At 44.6% G+C, this 21,728-nt stretch overlaps 1 protein-coding gene across 1 annotated transcript in view; it reads left to right on the forward strand.

Moving 5' to 3' along the window:
• The window catches only part of PPP1R14C (protein phosphatase 1 regulatory inhibitor subunit 14C), a 106,898-nt gene that overhangs the window by 35,227 nt on the left and 49,943 nt on the right, over window positions 1-21,728 (forward strand). The window lies entirely within an intron of this gene.

A 21,728-nucleotide genomic window follows, 5' to 3' on the forward strand; every position in this document is an offset into this window, starting at 1 on the left:
GCTGGCGCCACCTCAGCAGGGTTTACTGTGACCTTTCTTGGGCCCATCTGGGAACAGTGGTAGTAGGTCTGGACCTAGGGGTCCAGTGGGTCTTTCCCACAACCTAGCCTATGTAAGAGGCTGGAGGAAACCCTGAATGCAGGCAGAGAAGTCTGTCACAGAGGCCCCTGGGGACAGTGGACGCTGGCTCTGTGGGCCGACCAAGGAGCGAGACCAGCTGGAGCATGTCAGGGGATGGTGGGTGTGATTGGAGAGGAGGGCGGTCACAGCAGGTGAGGTTGTGTCCCTCTCCTAATATGCAGGGCCAGCCTTTGAAGTTCATTTCTTCAGTTCAGGTAAAGTCAATACGATTGATTTCTAGACCTATAGACCTATGTGAAGTATCTCAACCAAAGAGATGTTTATCTCCAACTTAAGCATAGCTCTATTTTATTTCTCCTTTTGTTTTTTGGAATCATTAAAGATAAAACTACTCCCAACCATTACAACTGTCATGATGACATAAAATACTGCATCAGAAATAGTAACCAGGGTCTTTATACTGTTGTTTATTTCATTACTTGGAATGAAAGTGAGAATCTAAGGTGAAGAGATGGACTTGGTTTGTCTGAAATAGGGAAACATCTAGGTGTAGATTTTCAGATCTCACAGGGGACAAATTTCTTCATCTGCAGAGGAGGAAATAAACAGGATCTGTGTAGCTCTTGGATGACCAGCTCAATACATGGATGCTGGAGGTGAAGGGAGCTCTCTAGGGAAAGTTTGATGGCTGCATTTTTTTGCTTTCTATACTCTCCCTGTCACTACGAATATGGAAGTGTTTTTCGAAGCCCGTTCTACTTCCTAAAATACCTTATAATGCTTTTCCTTTTGGGAGGAAGGGAGGCCTGGAACCAACCTGGGAAGGCACTGGGGAGACCCAGGGAGGAAGGAGACTGTGGTCGCCAAGCATGGTGGCTCATACCTGTAGTCCCAGCACTTTGGGAGGCCAAGCTAGGGGCGCTGCTTGAGCCCAGGAGTTCAGTACCAGCTGGGACAACATAGCAAGACCCTGTCTCTATACAAAATAAAAATTTGCCAGGTGTGGTGGTGCTAGCTACTCAGGAGGCTGAGGCAGGAGGTTTGCTTGAATACAAGGGTTCAAGGCTGCAATGAGCTATAATTGCACCACTGCACTCCAGCCTGGGCAGCACAGTGAGACACCAACAGAAAGAAAGAGAGAAAGAGAGAGAGAGAGAAAGAAAGGAGGGAGGGAGGGAGGGTCGGCCATGAAGCCTTTATCTATATAGCGAGGGTAACAGACAGCCCAGGTGTAGAGAGTCCAGATAAGTGTCTCGATTTTTCCACGTTGGCCTATGTTTTTAAATGGAAATGAACTCTGCAGACCTGCCCTTCATTAGAATCTGAATCCCCAAACATCTTTCTCATGTTTAATCTCTGCCATTGGTTCATGGGCTGTTAAAAAAAAAAAAGGGGATAATATCCATGAAGGCTCTCTTACACAGGTGACATAAATAACTTTTTTTTCCAAATACAGCTGTGACAAAACTGAGCAATTATATCCATGCATAGAATGAGTGAGAAAGACAGGAGTTTGAGTCCCAACTCTGCCACATTACTGACTGTGTGATCTTAGGCAAGTTACTTAGACTCTGTTTTTTGGTTTTTCTCATTTGTAAGGTGTGTTTTGGGGAAACAGATAACAAAAGGGATGTTGTAAGAATTAACTGAGATGGGCCAGGCACGGTGGCTCCGGCCTGTAATTCCAGCTCTTTGGGAGGCCGAGGGGGATAGATCACCTGAGGTCAGGAGTTTGAGACCAGCCTGGCCGACATGACAAGACCCTGTCTCTACCAAAACCACAAAAATTAGCCGGGAGTGGTGGCATGTGCCTGTAATCCCAGCTACTCAGGAAGCTGAGGCGTGAGAATCACTTGAACCTGGGATCTGAAGGTTGCAGTGAGCCGAGATTGTGCCACTGCACCCCAGCCTGGGTGACAGAGTGAGACTCCATTTCAAAAAACAAACAAACAAGAAAGAATTAACTGAGATGATTCATGCAGTCAAGCATTAGCATAGTGTCTGGTAGATAGGGTGCACTCAGTGGATGTTAGCTATTATTATGTTTGAGACAGTATAGTATGGATTGGTACAAGTGTTGGCCTCAGCTCTAGCTGTGTGACTGTGGGCAAATAACCCCAAGTCTCAGCTACTTCATCTGTAAGATGGGGATATTAGTTGCATCTGCATGAAAGAGTGGCTGTGAGAGCTATACGTGGCAGGGCTTGGGGAAAGTAGTTTAATGAAATCTAAGCACTGTAAGATTTAATGCTTCCATGTTTCATCCAGCATTGTATAAGGAACTCTGCACATGTGGGTACATCTCATGAGCTCCTCAGTTTGCCTCCTGTTGTTTTCTCTGATGTCAGTGTTGTCATAGCTGTTCTTGGAAGAGTTGTTTTAGGCATGTGTCTTGAGGTCCTTCCTGTGGTCACTTTAGTGGGTGACACAGGAGAGGCAGTCTGTGAAGCTCCCTGAGAGCATGGCTGGGGTGGGGGCGGAGTGAAGGGTGAAAGCCTCAGATTGTGTGACTTTGAAGGGAGCCTGGAGCTGAGTTGTTTGGAGAGATGATTTTTCTTGCTGAGTGATGACCCTGGACTACATCAGCAGGTCTGACAGGGGCTCTAGACAAAATAAGAGACAATCTGGTACAAATCTGCATAGTTACTGGAAAAATTAGTGTCCACATTCTTCTTACAGTGCATCCAACATAAGGACCCAATGTCAAAGTGTAGGCTTAATTGGATGAGAGAAAGGTAGAGAAACTACAGCTCCTCCCTCAGGTCAGATTTAAATTGAGTGGTTACTGATGTCTTTTTTAAAATGTGAAATTTAGTGGAGCTGCCTTTGGAAGTGTGGTATTTAGTCTGTCTATCCATAGTGGCTGGGAGCTTCAGGTTAGGCTGGCATTCTATGAGGTGTTCTTGGTAAGGATTAGCTGGCCTGGAGTCTCACTATGTCACCAGGCTGGAGTGCAGTGGCGCGATCTCATCTCGCTGCAACCTCCACCTCTCGGGTTTAAGACTCTCTTGCCTCAGCCTCCCGAGTAGCTGGAATTACAGGCACACACCACCACACCCAGCTAATCTTTCTGTAGAGGTTATTATTATTCAAGGGTGTTTTTCAGGAAGCTGGTGGACAGTGGTGGGCATTTCTGCTCTGGGATTCAGGTTGTCCTTAGAGGAGAAATTCTAATAATCTGGTAGAACATTAAAAAAGTGTTCTCGAATATTTAACTATTAGCTATCAATGTTCTTTTCTGCTGCCCTGTCTCTTCGCTTACTTTATTTCTTGTTCCCCAAGTAATCCACTTCTCAAATTGGCTCCTTGCACATAATGTTTTTTTAAAAAAATTTTTTGCTGATATCTTAATTAGGGAAAATGTCAGCTCTGCACTTAGCCTTCTTGTTTCTAAACATAGTAAGATGCCTTTGTCCTTCCCCTTAATTGTACTTGCTGCAGAGCTAAGCTGTTAGGTTTGCTTTGAGTGTGTGTGAGCCATCTTTTTGACAAACATAGCATACTTTTTGTGTATATGTGTTAAGATCTTTCATTAAATGTGACTTGATTTATTTATGATTTTGATCTACGACAGGTTTTCTTTTTCATTGCTTCTCAAATTTGCCTTGAAATAGAATTACTTACTGCAGTAAATGATTTGCAGTATGTTTATCCCCTTCTTCTTCGTCCGTAGCAGCTGCTAGTTGAAGTGGGAAATAGGATTCAGTGGTGGCATAAGAATTAGTTTTTTTTGGATATGCCAAATTTCAAATTGCCTATATAGCTAACTAACTTGTATGTAAAGGATATTTAAAAGCCATAAAACTTAATCTTGTCATTTGACTAAATTCAGCCATTTTCATGAAATTGGTATGCATTTATAGATTTTCATGTTATGGTCAGCAGAACAGCTTTAGTCTGTGTAGTGGTCATGGGCATGCACTCTGTATCCAGACCTGCCGGGTTTGAATCTGGCCTCCCTATTTCCAAGCTGTGTACTGTGAGGCAAATTATTCAACCTCTCTGTTTTAATTGCCTCAGGCTGCTATAACAAAATACCATAGCCTGGGTAGCTTGAACAATATAGATGTGTTTCTCGCAGTTCTGGAGGCTGGGAAGTCCAAGGTTAGGATGCCAGTAGATTGGGTGTTTGGTGAGGGCCTACTTTCTGGTTTGCAGATGGCTGTCATCTTGCTGTATCCTCACATGGAAAGATAGAGATCATCCATTCATGAGGCCTCCACTCTCATGACCTAATAACCTCCCAAAGGTCTCACGTCCTAATGTCATCCCTATGGGGGTTAGGGCTTCACTATGTGAATTTTGGGGGACACAAACACTTAGTCCTTAGTAGCACTCTCTATTTGCTTAACTATAAAATGGGGATAATAAAGACATGGACCTACCTTATAAGGTTGTTGTGAAGATTAAATGAGATAATACATGTGAGGTGCACAGTATAGTGGCTGTTACCAAGTAGGTACAATAGCCAGCCATGCTTTGCTTAGTGATGGGGATATGTTCTGAGAAATGCATCCTTAGGTGACTTTGTCGATGTGTGAACATCATAGAGTGAACTACACACGCCTAGATGGTACAGCCTATGACACACCTAGGTTCTATGGCACAGCCTATTACTCCTAGGCTACAAACCTGTGCATGTGACCATCCTGAATACTGTAGGCAGTTGTAACACAATAGAAGCATTTGTATATCTAAACACATCTACACACAGAAAAAGTGCAGTAAAAATATGGTATTTTAATCGTATGGGACCACTGCTGTATATGTGGTCCACTGTTGGTGGAAATATTATTATGCTGGAAATCCAAAAATATCCACTTGGCACAAATAGTACAAATATTCTGTTGTTTTTTAATTCTATCTTTCATGATTGCTATGGCAAATTAGACTTTTCATATTTGAAGGGGATTTTTTTTTTTTTTTAGTGAGTTATCTTGGACTATTAGCAAGCAATTCTGGCTGATGTTAGTCATAAAGTTTACTTGAATTTTCTTTAGTACAGTCATCCCTGAAATTATAAAGAGGAAATGAGTTGGTGAAAACGGGTATGTAAATTCAACTTTATTGCTCCACCTGTACAAAAAGGAAGTAGAATAAAAAATAAACATATTTTGTGTTAGGACTTCAGGGAAATTCAGTGTTCAGAAAAATGCTTCCAAATGTCGTAGTACAGAGAAAGTTATTATGAACCTGGTTAACATCTGACTGTGGGTTCTACCAAGTCACCAAACTGGGACATTTCTTTTTTTTTTTTGAGATGCAGTCTCACTCTGTCACCCAGGCTGGAGTGCAAAGGTGCGATCTCGGCTCACTGCAACCTCCACTGTCCGAGTTTAAGCGATTCTCCTGCCTCAGCCTCCCAAGTAGCTGGGATTACAGGCGCCTGCCACTGCACCTGGCTAGTTTTTTGTATTTTTAGTAGAGATGGTGTTTCACCACCTTGGCCAGGCTGGTCTTGAACTCCTGACCTCGTGATCCACCCAGCCTCCCAAAATGCTGGGATTACAGGCGTGAGCCCCCGTGCCCGGCCCAAACTGGGACATTTCTTAAGATGAGCAAGTGAAACAAAAGTTTCAGTGGTTTATGTAGAATCTCATGTTGATGTATATTTATAAGCATGTTTATTTTAAACATCTGAGAGAAACAGCAGAGACTTGCTATGGTGTAACGCTTACTTTCCGACAGTTCACATATTTCCCAAGTTTTAAGGAGTTCCTATTGATGGTAGGTGAGTGATTCTTTTGGTTTTTGAAGAAGGATTAGTTGTGACAACCCCGTGAGCTAATCAGGCAAGTTGAATGTTATTTTATTCTCTGTCATAGATTCAGAAGTTAATATGTGGGTTCCTTAGCAACTAATTTGCAGGTGTAGTCACACATCCAAGTGCGCGTGGAGAACGAGTATCCCAGGTAGGATGTAATGAGAGCATAGGAGGGACTCAGCCTGTGACCAATCATGTCTTTGTCCTTTTAAGGCACAAATGGAGTATGGAGGGGCCGTCTCCATCATACCACCTCCTCTTGCTCCTAGGCGAGCCTAACTTCCTTTGGAAGGGGATATCCAGCCACCTCCTGGTAGATAGTATCTGGCAGGACAGTCATATGCTGCACAGGTGTGTGGACTAGGAGCAATAGGCCATACCCTACAGCCTAGGCATGGAGTAGGTTGTACCATCTAGATTGTGTAAGTTCACTCTGTGATGTTTGCACAGTGACAGAATCACCTATGGATGCATTTCTCAGAACATATCCCTTTTGTCCCCTCCCCCACCCCATCCTCTTCATGGCCATATGGTGTGTTTTGTCGTTACTATACCTATATCTTGGAGACAGCACTTTTAAAGCATATTTTGGACTTCTCTCTGCCAAAAATGTGGACAAGTGGCCTCTCTTTTGCCCTCAGTGGGTCCTTACTCCCAGTCTGTCTAGTTTCTCCCCTTGATTGAAAGCCTCCTTGAGAGCAGCCACCGCATGATTTTGTTTACTGTTGTGTCCTGGAGTGTAAGACACAGTGCCTTACACAGGGCTGGTGCCCAGAAAGATTTGTGAATGAGTTGGTGAATGAATGAAATTATCTATTTGAACAAACCAAAGCTGGACACACATGGGTAGCCGTATAGCCTGGCTGAGATACGCTTGATCATGAAGTTATGGCTTTATTCATCTGTTGGCAGTGGGATTGACTAATTCTCCCTTCACTCCCTCATGCCCATGGTTGGGCAGCCAGGACCTTCTCACCTAAACATACCATCTGTTGTTGGCTCCTGGCTATCACATTTAGTTGCAGGTCTTTCCCCCTTTTAATTTCCGGCTGTTATTAACTATCCTCTATTTCTGATGTAGTAGCATTCTCACTTCCTGCTTTTCAGTTTGACTGGGTTGCAACGGGTCCATTATTTACTCAACTTCTTTCTTTATCAATTTCCTCATCTATAACATGTCAACAATGGTATTGCCTCTCTTACAGGGTAGTTGTGAGGATGAAGGGGTTAAATGCAGGTGAAACCCTTAGAAAAGTGCCTAGCAGTAGTCAGCCTGACACCGACCATGTCTCATGAAAGTCACACAGACCTGCAAGGCTCCTGCAATCTGCCCTTTACTCTTTGCCCTTCCCAGCTACCTCATCGATTTCCTGACTGCTCGTCTTGCCACGGGGACCATCCTTGCATTAACCACAGGAATTTCCAGCAACAGTCCACTACCATATTCCTAGCACTGAGCATAGAGTCTGACAGATGATGTGTGTGATTGGAAGATGCTGTGTTTCTGCCTACCCTGGGCTGCTGGGTGCAGGGCTCAGGGCTCCACAGAGTGAAGGCTACCTCTGCATAATAGCTCTGCAGCCTCCCTGTCTGTATTAGGAAGCTGATGATCATTTATTATTCCAGCAAGCAGTGACAAATCAGCTCTGTGTGTCGGTGAGGATAGGCGAGGCTATGTTACACTCAGGAGTGACCCAAACTTTCAGTGGCTTAAACCGAGCAAGTCATATTCTCACTCGTGCTGTGTAGCTTATATTGGCTGATGTAGGGGTTCTACCCTCACCATCACTCAGGGACCTAGGCTGCTGAGGCTCTGTGTAGACACATGTGGCCATGACTAGCAAGGCAGGCAAGGGTCAGGCGTGGCACCTATCGGCTCCTAAAGCCTCTACCAGGAAGTGCACACATCACTTCACATCAGAGTTCACTGGGCAAAGCAAGTCCCTTAGTCACACCCAACTTCAGAGGGGCAGCAAAGCCCAGCCCTACCCTGTCGCTGGAAGGAGGCCACCAGAATATTCGTGCCTGGTCTTTGATGCTCCCGTGACCAAGGATGGGTTTGCGATAAATGGAGTGGGGCCCCACTGTTCTCAGGGCTTCTAAAAAGGAATGCCCCTTGCCACATCTCCACCCTCAGTTCCGATAATTAATTGTTTTATTTAATCAGGGAGAAAAGACATTAATTCCAGGAAGCTTAGCAAACAGGCGGTTCCTCTAGGTATGGTCTTCAAAAGCCCTCAGGAGCAATTTTCCCATCCACTTTGAAGGATATAATTCCACTGTTGGTCTGAAGAGCAAATGCCCTGCGTAATTTAGAGCTGGGCCTCAGAGGGGAGTGTGTTACCGGACAGTCCCCTCAGCGAACTCAGTTATTCCACTGGGCTTTTGCTGAGCCCTGCTGTGTGTTTGGACTTTATGTGACCTTCAATACTGACTGATCCATAGGCTTGTCATTGCATAGGTGAGCTCCACATCCTGTCAACTTGATTTTGACAATCTGAAGCCGGAAAAGCTTTGGGGAGCAGCGCCTCTGCACACTGTGTCAGGACCTGGGCTTCCGGGGCTCCAGAGTGGTTGATAAACATCATGGCGGCTCAGAGAGGGAGAAGCCAACCAACAGTGTTTGCTAGAGGCCAAGGTGGGGTCAGGGCCTGAGGTGGGGGATGACCTGAAGCTGGGGACGGCCTGGACCAGTAGGTGGCCGACTCAAAGACTGAGCACTGAGAGCCTAGGGAAGAAAGGGGGAGAAAGTTCAGGAAATGGATACCAGCTGGGGGTGGCTGCTAAGAATGACGCAAAGCTGGAGAAGTTGCTGGGGTCCAACCAGGAGGACCTTGTGGGCCAAGCCAGGGAGTCAGAATTTTCAGCTGAGTGAGGAGCCATGGAAGCAGTGGTGTGGGGTGGTCAGGTTTGACTTTTCTTTTAAGTTATGCTTGACTTAGTCTTTTTTTTTTTGAGACGGAGTTTCACTCTTGTCGCCCAGGCTGGAGTGCAATGGTGCAATCTTGGCTCACTGCAACCTTCGCCTCCTGGGTTCAAGAGATTCTCCTGCCTCAGCCTCCTGGGTAGCTGGGATTACAGGCACCTGCCACCATGCCCAGCAAATTTTTGTATTTTTAGTAGAGACAAGATTTCATTCACCATGTTGGCCAGGCTGGTCTTGAACTCCTGACCTCAGGCGATCTGCCCACCTTGGCCTTTCTCTTTCTCTCTCTCTGTGTGTGTGTGTGTGTGTGTGTGTGTGTTTGCATGCTTTTAACTTCAACTTTAAAGTTTGGGGTATAAGTGAAGTTTTGTTATATATGTAAATTTTTGTTATGGGAGTTTGTTGTACAGATTATTTTGTCACCCAGGTATTAAGCTGAGCACCCATTAGTTACTTTTTCCTGATCCTCTCCCTCCTGCCACCCTCTACCCTTAAGGCCCCAGTGTGTGTTGTTCTCCTCTGTGTGTCCATGTGTTCTCATCTTTTAGCTTCTACTTTTGAGAACGTGTGGTATTTGGTTTTCTGTTCCTGCATTAGTTTGCTAAGGTTAATGGCCTCCAACTCCATCCATGTTCCTGCAGAGGACATGATCTCTTTCTTTTTATGGCTGCGTAGTATTCTATGGTGTATATGTACCAACTTTTCTTTATCTAATCTATCATTGATGGGCATTTAAGTTGATTCCATGTCTTTGCTAATGTGAATAGTGCTGCAGTGAATATACATGTGCACTGTCTTTATGATAGAACGATTTATAGTTTTTGACTACAGGATCTTGACAAGATTTACATTCCTTGACCACAGTTAAATGGTACTTGACTTAGTCATTGTTTTTTATTTTTTACATGCTTTACTTCTTGGCATGATTTGTATTTCTACAACTGATTGGTTTTCACAATATTTGTTTTAATCCCAAAGATATATGTTACACCGAATAACCACATCACATTTAATCTGATCCTTTTCAATATTTTTTCACTCACACAGAAGACTCAACAATGTAAAAAAACTGAAGTAGAATATTATATTCTAACATAGTTTTAGTCACTGTTGGAGAAAGTTCTGTTTATTATCAGGGTTTCTTTATTTTATTGGGTGGTTGTTCTAATTTGTTGTTTTGTCAAAATTTAACCTTGTATTTATGTGCTTAAAACATTAAGGATCTCTAATTTAGAACAGATTAGTCTTCTGGATTAATTAGTCTTCTTCTAGATTTGCTGGTTTGATGGTGGAATAATGTATTTTCATGAATCTCCTGTTGGTAATAGCTTAATTAAATGATCAGACAAATGTTTATACAACACATTCTAAAATCATACATTTTGTTCAGAAGAGGTTGAAGGTGAATTGGAATTTTAAAAAGACCCTTCTGTGCTCAGGGCATGCGTTCCTGATGGGCGGGTCCTGCGGAAGATTGATCGGTGTGGGAACAGAAGAACAGGAATTACCTTTTTTTTTTTTTTTGAGACGGAGTCTCGCCCTGTTGCCCAGGCTGGAGTGCAGTGAAGTAATCTCGGCTCACTGCAAGCTCTGCCTCCTGGGTTCATGCCATTCTCCTGCCTCAGCCTCCTGAGTAGCTGGGACTACAGGCGCCCACCACCACGCCCGACTAATTTTTTGTGTTTTTAGTAGAGACAGGGTTTCACCATGTTAGCCAGGATGGTCTTGATCTCCTGACCTCATGATCCACCCGCCTAGGCCTCCCAAAGTGCTGAGATTATAGGTGTGAGCCACCGCGCCTGGCTAGGAATTACCTTCTTATGGGACATTTTTTCTTACAGGATTTTTTATTTTTTTATTTTTAATTTTTTAATTATTATTTATTTATTAATTTTTTAGACAGATTCTTGCTCTGTCACCCAGGCTGGAGTGCAATGGCATGATCTCGGCTCACTGCAACCTCTGCCTCCCAGGTTCAAGCAGTTCTCCTGCCTCAGCCTCCTGAGTAGCTGGGATCACAGGTGTGCGCCATCATGCCCGGCTAATTTTTGTATTTTTAGTAGAGACGGGATTTTGCCATTTTGGTCAGGCTGGTCTCAAACTCCTGACCTCAGGTGATCTGCCTGCTTCAGCATCTCAAAATGCTGGGATTACAGGCGTGAGCCACCGCACCTGGCCCTTACAGGATGTTGTAATTAACCTTTGTTCACTCACTAAATTCCTCCTTCTTGTAAGTTCTTTTTTCTGGACAGCACTGAGATCAATCCGTGAGGGTCTGTGTACTCCCTTCTCCTCGAAAGCACCAGGTGAACGGTGATGCATTTAAACTATTTGATAGCACTCTCCACCCCTCACACCCCATTTCTTAATCTATTTCTGTTGACACAGCACCACCCCAGACAGGGATCATAATGCAATAGAGCAGATGTTAGTGTTCCTTCATGACTTGCTCTACATTCTAGTCCCATTTCTCAGGGCCACTGTTACTGGATTTGAGTGAGAGTCTAGCCTCTTGATTGGATAAGGAAGACACCTGGCTATCCTTGATTGCATTTGGAAAACATTCTGCTTTTTTTTTTTTTGTGGAAGATTGAGAAATACTCTAGTCTCATCTTCAATATAGTATCAAGTCATCTTTTATGTTGGAGGCTTTCTGTTGATGGCTAAACTCGTCATTTTGATATTGATTGCTTTTGCTTTTCTTTCGGTAGAGAACATTTCTGACTTTATATTCTAGGATTGCTCCCATTTGAAACCTTCAAAACCTTTCTTCAGACTGATACAGAATGCTTTATTATCAAGCACACCTCTGGATAAAACTGTGGATTCCTTGGCACCAACAGCCACAGTTTGGAATCTTGACCCTGAGTAGTTCTAACTGAATCCAGCAGCTTCTACTCACCTTTCTGTTCTTTTAAATGGGTCACATAAATCTGTCCCCCAACCCCCCAACACAGAACCCCTCCAGGCATCTACAGGAGGGTGAAAGCTGATGGTCACCCTTCAGCAAGGCTTTCTTAGGTGCGTAGCCTGCCCTTGATTCCAACTTGTAAGTTAAAGGTGAGAAAAGGATGGTTTTGGTCAAATTCTCCCTTGATGCCTGACCCAGGGCAAACCATGTCACCTTTCTTATCCTTCTGCATGCTATATTTTGAGGTTCTGTCTCATGGCTTAAAATGCTGTCTATATACTGGTGAATCACAAATGTATATCTCTAGCCTGGACCCGTTTATGAAACTTTATTCTTATATCTCCAACTTCCTCCTCAATGTCTCCACCTGAATGCTTAGTAAGAAGCTCAGCCTTAGTATGCCCAAAGCCCAGCCCCTGATCTTCAACCCCACTTTTCTCCACGGCACTTCCTCCCCACTTTGTGCATGTTAGGAATGGCAACTTTATCCTAACAGTTGTTCAAGGCAGAAACCTTAAAGTCATCCTAGATCTCTGTATTTTGCCTTTTTTTTTTTTTTTTTTGAGATGGAGTCTCTCTGTCACCAGGCTGAAGTGCAGTTGCGTGATCTCAGCTCACTGTAACCTCCGCCTCCCAGGTTCAAGCAATTCTCCTGCCTCAGCCTCCCAAGTAGCTGGGACTACAGGCGCATGCCAGCACACCCAGCTAATTTTTGTATTTTTAGTAGAGACGGGATTTCACACTGTTGGCCACGATGGTCTTGATTTCTTGAGCTCGTGATCCACTCTCCTCGGCCTCTTAAAGTGCTGGGATTACTGCAGTGAGCCACCACACCCAGCGTATTTTGCATTCTATAGTCAATTTGTCAGCAAATCCCATTGGCTCTACCTTCAAAATAGACCCAGAGTCTGTCCTCCTCTACCTTGGTCCATACCACTAAGTTCTCTTGCTTGTATTACTTTTGCAGCCCCTACCTGCCCTCCCTTCTTCCTCTCTTGCTCCCTATCCTCAACCCGGATGCCAGAGTGATCCTGTTAATATAAGTCAAATGGTGTACAGTGGCTATGTCTTTACACTGGTCTGTACCACCTGTGTGATCTGACTTCCCCACCCTACCCACACGGTTACCTCTCTGATCCCCTACTACTTTGCCCTTCACTCTCTCTGCTCCCGACATTGGCCTCCTTGGTCCTCACATGTTTTCTCCTCTGGGCTCTGCAGCTTACTGTTCCCTCTGTCTGGAACATTCTTCTACATGGTTCCCTCCCTCACCTTCAGGACCTTATCATACGTCAGGCTCCCAGTGAACCTTCCAGGATCAACTGTTGTTGAAATGGCGGCAGCCTCCACACTTCCTGGCTCCTTTTCCTGCGTTGCTTTTCCCTATAGCACTTATCTCCTGCTAACATTATTTTGCACATCTAAAAGCTAGGAGTGCAAAGATTCTGTCAATTTTGTTTCCTGCTCTATTCCCAGCATCTGGAACAATGCCTGGCATATAGCAGACATTCAATAATTATCTGTGGAGTGAATGTATCCACCAGATGTTTTTTACTGACTGTGTGCAAAGAACAGTTCTCGAAATTGGGAGAGACACAAGTACATCAGATATGTGTATGTCTCTCAGAGCATCCGCAGCAGTGTGACAGAGGGCAAAGACCATAACACCTGCTCTTAGAATCTTCATTTAAGCACCATAGATCCTTGATTGAATCTGGAAAACATTCTACTCTCCTTGTGGAAGATTGGGGAAATATTCTGGTCTCATCTGCAATATAGTGTCAAGTCATCTTTTATGCTGGAGGCAATATAGTACCTGTATATTTAACTGCTTGGTAGTGGATGTTTGCTATTCTTTAGCATCTCAGAGAGTATAGGGGAAATCTGCATGTTTGAGTACTTATGCACATTGAATGTGGTTATTGACATGAAATTCAAAGGTGAGACTTTAAAAGAGGGAGACCTTACCCTGCTGACTATTCATGAAGGAAATGGTTTCAGGCACTGGAGTGGTCTCTGAACTGGGATTTGAGGTGTAGATAGGGAAAGAAGAGGGTTCCAGGTACAGATTACTGTGTGCACAGAGGCTGGAGCTTGCTGACTCAGTGTCTGGGAATGAGCACCATTCCAGATTCTGTTTGTTTCTCAATGTCTCCCTAAAGGGTACTACTGAATCCTCTTCTCGGAGTCCTCACACAGCATGAAATTCCATGCATGAGATTTGATTGGCTGCAGGTTTAGGCTGGTCCGTTTTGACTTTTCCCATTCATTCTGTGGGCTTGATTTGGATGCCGCCTGGGCTGCCTGGTTATTTTGTTGTCTCTAAATTCTGGCCCAGATTATTTGTGTTGTACTTGAGTCTGCTAGAGCAGTGGTCCCCAACCTTTTTGGCATCAGGGGCTGGTTTCACAGGAGACAATTTTTTTCACAGACCGGGGGTTGGGTGCAGATGGTTTCAGGATGAAACTGTTCCATCTCAGATCATCAGGCATTAGATTCTCATGAGGAGCATGCAACCCAGATCCCTTTCGTGCATGGTTCACAATAGGGTTTGCACTCCTATGAGAATCTAGTGCTCTCACTGATCGACAAGAGACAGGGCTCAGGCGGTAATGCTTTCTCGCCCATGTTCACCTCCTACTGTATGGCCTGGTCCCAAACAGGCCACGGACCAGCACCACTATGCTTTAAAGGAAATTCAGACTGGCAAATTACCTATCTGCTCCAGGTATCTGTTGTTGCATGCCACAAAACACCCCCAAATCTCAGTAACTTAACACAATATGTGTTATTATATTTCATGGTTCTGGGGGTTGATTGGACTCAGCTGGATGGTTCCCTCTTGGGCTCTCTTACACAGTAGGAGTCAGATGGTGGCTGGCTCTGGAATCATCCAAAGACTGGACTGGGCTGGTTTTCCACGATGGTTCCTTCACCTACAGGTCTGGCTTCTTTCCCTCTCTGTTTCCACACAGTGTCTCATCTTTCAGGGCCTCTCATCTTTCAGGGCCTCTCATCTTTTGGGACTGGTACTAGTCCATGGCCTGGGGCTTGGGACCCCTGTGCTAGAGGATGACATGGCACAGTCACACATTTGGCTGACCTTTTAGTGGGAGGGAGATAGACCCTGGAATATTCTGAGTGATCAGTTCTCTTTTCCCAGTTATCTTTTTCTTACTCTGTTGTTTAAGTACAGAGTATAAATCATTTTTTGTATAGGCTGTTCCTGGCAGATATGGGCCAAGCTTTGATTCATAGAGAGAAGGAAGCTTAGAGGTTACCAAGACCAGTGCTTCCCAAATCTCCTGATTATCCAAATCACCGAGGGAGCTTTAAAAAGTCACTCAAGGCTTGTTTAATCAGCATCTCCAGGACACAGGAAGAAGAAAAAGAGGAGGAAGAGACAAGGATGTCTCACATGTGAGAAAATCTCAGAGACTGCTACACTAGATGGAAAGTTGCCTATGTCAGTGGTCCCCAAATGCCACACTACTCAGAAAGACAGTAAAACAAGAAAAAAAGTACATTTTCTTTATTAGAATTGGAGTGTGTAGATGTCTGTATCAGAGTCTGCATTTTCAAAAGAATTTCCAGGAGTGAGTAAGAGAAAGGAAGATGAAGAAGAAGAGAGCTACGACGGGAAAGAGATCGGAAATGAGAAGATGGACTTGGCTTGCATCCTGCAGATAATGAGTAAATGCTGAAGTCCTTGATGGAGGGCCAGGGCTGGGAGAAGGGGAGGAGGGAGGGGTGGGAGGTAGCTGTATACATCTGGAGGAGGGAGGGGATGACATCTGCCTCTGCTGGGTCACTCAGATCTGGAATGTCCTTGCAAGGAAGCCCATTCTGATTTTGAACAGCTGCTCTTGATAAAAGCTCATTCCCCATTTCCTTCTGCCATTCATAGGATGTAGCTCTGGAGCCCCCTGTCCTAAGCCTCCTTATCCTGGCTTCCATCCTCTTCTTCAGCATGCATTTATTGAATGCCTAATGTGGGTGACATGGTTTGGCTGTGTCCCCACCCAAATCTCATCCTGAATTGTAGCTCCCATAATTCCTGCGTGTTGTGGGAGGGACCCTGTGGGAGATCATTGAATGATGGGGGGCGGTTTCCCTGATACTGTTCTTATGGTAGTGAATGTCTCACGAGATCTGCTGGTTTTGTAAAGGGAAACTCCTTTTGTTTGGTTTTCATTTCTCTCTTGCTGCTGCCATGAAAGAAGTGCCTTTCGCCTTCTGCCATGATTGTGAGGCCTCCCCAGCCATGTGGAACTGTGAGTTCATTAAACCTCTTTTTCTTTATGAATACCCAGTCTCGGGTATGTCTTTACCAGCAGCGTGAGAACAGACTAATACAGTGGGCATGGTTTTCTTATTTTGTTTTTTTCTCTAAATCCCTCTTCCATTTCTGTTACCTTCCATTTATCCCAAGAGATGGTTACTTAACAAATTCAAAACACTTATAAGGATTTGGACACAGCTTGAGCCAAGATTTATCTTTCTTTGGCAACCCCTGTTTGTTTTGTCTCTTGAGAGTATGTATAAAATGATACTGTAAACAGGATTTTAAGTGGCGTGTGTAATTTAGTGAAGAGAACCAAATAATGTTCTACTACAATTTGTATGCCAATTATAAATCATGCTTTTCCATTAATTAAAGGAGTAGCTCTTTGATTATCTACCAGTAGGATGCAAAAATGATTAAATAGTGTTTTATTTAAAATATTTTACATTTTATTAAACCACCTTGGCTTCTGACTACTCCTAACTCACCTCGCCTTTAGCATAAACAGTTCTGTCCTTGGTGAATCTGATAAAATGATTTGCTTGTTCTGCTATAAAACGTAAAAGAGGCTCTTATAATTTGTTGCATAGTTTAAGACCCTGTTTTGTTTGACCACTGCTTGGGGGTTGATGTTTGTTATTCTGTAGTATCTCAGTGAGTACAGAGGAAGTCTACTTGTTTGAGTACTTACACATGTTGAATACAATTATTGACACTGATTTAAAGGTGAGATTGACTCAGTTCATAAATATGACAGTTGATCCAGGAGGCATTCTGTCTGGAATAAATTGATAAAGGCAAAAGTTATAAAAAGAATATGTGTCTGCTTTTGCTTTGTACTTTACTTACATACCTAGAGCAGTTACTAGTTATAGCCTTTTGAATATAACCTGTATGACCATCTTCAAATCTGTCTCAATTTCAAGAGGAGGTTACTCATGCAATTATATGGGTTACTCTTATTCTTAACTTGAACATTTCAGAAAATGCGTTTTATGGTAGTTTTAAGCCTAAGCATTTTACATGGCAGAGAGCTCCGGTTTATTCACTCAATAACAAATTGCAGTATATGTGTGTGTGGATACCATGTTATACATGGGGGCTAAAAAAATAAATGAAATGCAGTTCCTGCCCTCAAGGAGCTCTTAGTTTGCTAGTGGAGACAACTGATACACATCTGGATTGACGTTTTTTGTTTTTGAGATAGAGTGTCGCTGTTGCCCAGGCTAGAAAGCAGTGGTGCTAGCTCGGCTCACTGCAACCTCTGCCTCCTGGGCTCAAGCTATCCTCCCACCTCAGCCTCCTGAGTAGCTGGAACTACAGGCACCCACCACCATGCCTGGCTAATTTTTGTATGTTTATACAGATGGGGTTTCACCATGTTGCCCTGGCTGGTCTTGAGCTGAAAGTGATCTGCCCACCTTGGACTCCCAAAATGCTGGGATTACAGGCATGAGCCACCATGCTCAGCCCCTTGTTTTGTTTTTTTATTGTTGTAAAATACACATAATATAAAATTTAACATTTTAGCCATTTTTAAGTGTACAGGTCAGCTACATTAAGTACATTTACTATTTTTTTTGCAACCATCCCCACCATTCATCTCCCGAACTTTCTCATCTTCCCAAACTGAGACACTGTGCCCATTCTTGATGGGTTTTAATATGCCTAGGACCACAAAGCTATGGGAGGCCAGAGGACAGGAAACTCCCAGTTCTAAGGCAGTGTCAGGTCATGGGCAGTGATTGGCCTGAATGCCCCTTGCCCATCTTCTGCTGTGTCCAAGGACTGAAGACCTGCCACTCTGCAGCTTGGTCGCTGTCTGGGCTGAAGAACCTGTCTCAGTGAGTAGGTGACTGGGATTCTCCTCTCTTGTGTCAGAGAGACTAAAACTGTAGTTCTGCTGGACCTCTCACCCCTTTCTATAAATAGGAGCATCAATGGGGCCTTCCCAAGGAAGTCATTGCAATACACTGTTGTTAAGCCTTCTGAGCTTCTAGCTGTACTGCCTGGAACAGCCTAGAAACTGGCAAAGATTTATGGTCATTGAGGGCAACTGGGCAACAATAAATCTTCAGCCCTGCTTGCCTTTATAGCATCTGTGTAAGCTTGCTGGTTCAGAGCCACTGGGACTCAAAGTAAATCATTCAGTCAGTCACTCAGCAGATAATTATGGACCGCCCACTAGGTGTGAGACATTCTGTTTCTCCTTTCTTTTATGTCAATATTTAGCAGAAGTAGTAGCAAGGCATCCAATTCTTGAATCTAGTTTCTCTTCTAAGGACTTTTTTTTTTTTTTTTTTTTGAATCTCTACGGTTGTTTTGAGTATGTTCTCCTCAATCCAAATTGTTCCCTGCTCAGGAGAAAATAAAGCTCTGGGGAGAGGCTTAACCATTTAATCATGTACCATTTAACACCTCTTTCTGGGAATGGAAACATAGATCAGCATAAAGAACTTGTCCCATTAGTATTTGCCACCGTTTTTCCTTTGAAAAGTAAAGATGTGGTTCAATCACTTCATTTGTTAAAATTAAAGCATGGCTTCTCCTTCTCCCTGTCCATCTGCTGTGACTTGTGATCTGATTTGAGTGTCTGTTCTAGTAGCAGAAGCAGCAGAGGTATATGAGACAACAATTTACTGCCTCAGTGGAAACTTACTTCATGGCCAAGTCAGAATAACACAGTTGGGGTTTTTAAAATTAATTGGAATTTTATTCTACACTACTTGTCTGGAGTCTAAGCTACAAAGCTGTTGTTGTAAAGGTGAAAATCTAGCCTAATCAGTGCCAATGGCATTTGCAGAAGATGCCAAGAACTTCCTGGGTCTCAGGAAGGCTGGAATGTACTTGTCCTCCCTTCTCCCTCCCTCCAGTAAACACAACCTTCCACCCTCCCCTCAGGCTCCAGCTGCTGCTTGCTGCACCTCTGTAGATCCCGAGTTTGGGAACTGGCTGGAGTCTCTGTTGAAGGACTGGAGAAGGTTACAAGGATTGTCTCTGCCCCTGCCTACCTCAGGCCTCCCAGAGGTGGGGGATGAGGGAGTCTGTGGAAGAGGAAAGGACTAAGGGAGGAGCCCTGTGTGAGAGGCTCTGCTCCCGCCTGTGGCACTTCCCTGCACCTGCCACAGGTCCAATTCATGGGAACAGCTGGACTTTCTAGCTACTGTCATTGGTCTAGGAAGTTAAACTGTGGGCCTCTTACCCACCGCAGTCACTCCCTGGAGGTGGCCTCAGAGCTCTGGCTCCAGAGGGCACCTGTCTTGCATGGAGAGGTAAGAAATGTTTGAGTTGAACTGAATATTCGCTGCCGGCCTGGGGTCGGTGAGATTAGTGAGAAGGGAACAGGTGGCGTAAAAGCTAATGGGATGCTTTAAGATTGGCACATTGCTGATTTCCAGGCTGCCGTGGGAAGGCTGGTGGTGGGTATCCAGGTTGCTGTAGTGGGGTGGAGAGAAAGCACCTCCTGTTTTCCAATGTGGAGGCAATCTGGCCATGACATCTGTGTCCCTGCCCACCACGGTGGAGGAGGGTCTGGATGCCCGGCTTTGTGTGCCCCTGGCCGCCACGGTGGAGGAGGGCCTGGATGCCCGGCTTTGTGTGCCCCTGGCCGCCACGGTGGAGGAGGGCCTGGATGCCTGGCTTTGTGTGCCCCTGGCCGCCACGGTGGAGGAGGGCCTGGATGCCCGGCTTTGTGTGTCCCTGCTGTGGCTGCGTGGTTGTCAGGTGACCATCCTCTCCAAGGAGGGGAGAGCCACCCCTTGCTGAGGGAGGGTGTGCATGGCTTGTTCCCCTGCCAGAATGTCATTTTGACCAGTCTTGCCACATTCTATGGGTTAAGACCTGGATGATTACAAAAGTTGTGGAAGATGGTTTTCTTGACGGTCTTGTTTGCAATGGAGGTGCCAGCAGGTGCTGAGAAACACTGAGGGACCTCAGCAATGCCATCTGTTCTCAGAGGGGCTCAGGAGAAGCAAAGATGAGCAGTGGCCGAGGAATGGTGCCGCTGACATAGTCCAGGCAGCCCCGCCGGCACTCATGCTGCTGAGCTTGGCTTCCACAGCCAGGGAAAAGGGTGTCTTTCTGTAGCAGCCATCTGCCTCGCTCATCATCAGTTGTGGTGATTTTGTCTTACCTGCCAAGTGGTAGTTCTTACGTCTTGCAGATCTTTGAATCCTCAGCACCTAGCACAGTGCCCTGCCTGCAGTAGGGGTAACATAGCCAGGAAACACAGCATGCACGATTGTTTTCTCCAAAAGATGTGCAGAAATCAGTGACCAGACAGAAGTGGTAGGCTTCTTCTTCTTTTTTTTTTTATTGTCACCATCTATAATGGAATGGCATCCTTTACTTAAACTCAACACCTTTGGAAGCACTGGCTCTTAGAGGTTAATGCCTGTGGCTCCCAACTATGGTGACTTGTGATACCTCACTCAGATATGACGGGTCAGTGGCTTTGGAGGGGGTTCTCAGGAATCTGCATTTTTACAAGTTCATGGGGGTGATTCTGGGGCAGGTATTTCGTGAATGTGAATCATAACTTGAAAAAGAACAGGCTTTCAGCTGAGGCACGGCTATCATTCGAATGTGTCCCCTCCAAAATTCAGGTGTTGAAATTTAATGGCTAATGTGATAATATTAAGAGGTGGCCCTTTAAGAGGTGATTAGGCTCTGAGAGCTCCTCCCTGATGAATGAGATCAAGGCCCCTGTGAAAGAGGCTTCATGCAGCATTCCATTTCACCTTCCTCTGATCTGTGTGAGGACACTGTGTTCTGGAGGGTGCAGCGAGGAGGCATCATCTTGGAAGCAGACACCTAGTCCTCATCACACAATAAACCCACCAGCCTCTTGATCTTGGACTCCAGAACCGAGAAAAAAATTTCTGTTCATGGTCAGGCATGGTGTCTCACACCTGTAATCCCAGCTCTTTGGAGGCTAAAGTGGGAGAATTGCTTGAGCCCAGGAGTTCAAGACCAACCTGGGCAATATAGTGAGATGCCATCTCTGCAAAATTTTTAACATTAGCCAGGCTTAGTGGCACGCATCTGCAGTTCTAGCTCCTCAGTAGGTTGAGGCAGGAGGATCGCTGGAGCCCAGGAGTTCAAGGTTACAGTGAGCTATGATTGTGCCACTGTATTACAGCCTGGGTGACAGAGCGAGAGCCTGTCTCTAAAAAAAAAAAAATCTGTTCTTTATACATTACCCAGCCTTTTGTATTTTGTTAGAGCAGTGCAGATGGACTAAGTTAGATACGCTCTGGAAATGGATTTTCCAAGTGAGGAATAAATAACGAGGAAGGTAACTCTGTGTCATTTCCACTTTCTTACACCTGGGGTGCTTCACACTTTAATTTTTGTCACACCTCGTGTAATCCCCTTGGTACTCTTTAAGATTAATCTTGAAGAACACCTTACATTTTTGGTAGCATTATTGAAACCAGTTGATATATTAATATTTGAGGGCTTTTATAGGATATATATATATACACACACATACACACACATATACACAACACACACACACACAACACACACACACATACCTGTAGGATGTACAATGAAAAACCAGTTAACTTTCTGAAGTACAGGATTTTAAATAGACTCTATTTGAGCCCTGGAGATTGGCAGTAGTCTCGGCTACCCCTCATGGTGCCGGGGTCTGAATTACTCGCCTCTCTGGGACAGCTCCCTTTTCTCCCTCCCTTGTGATCTTGCATCCAACCCTTCCTTAACCAAGTCTGCAGACTTAGGTTCGTCCTCACCC

Source organism: Pan troglodytes, chromosome 5, assembly GCF_028858775.2.
Source record: "Pan troglodytes isolate AG18354 chromosome 5, NHGRI_mPanTro3-v2.0_pri, whole genome shotgun sequence".
NCBI lineage: Eukaryota > Metazoa > Chordata > Mammalia > Primates > Hominidae > Pan > Pan troglodytes.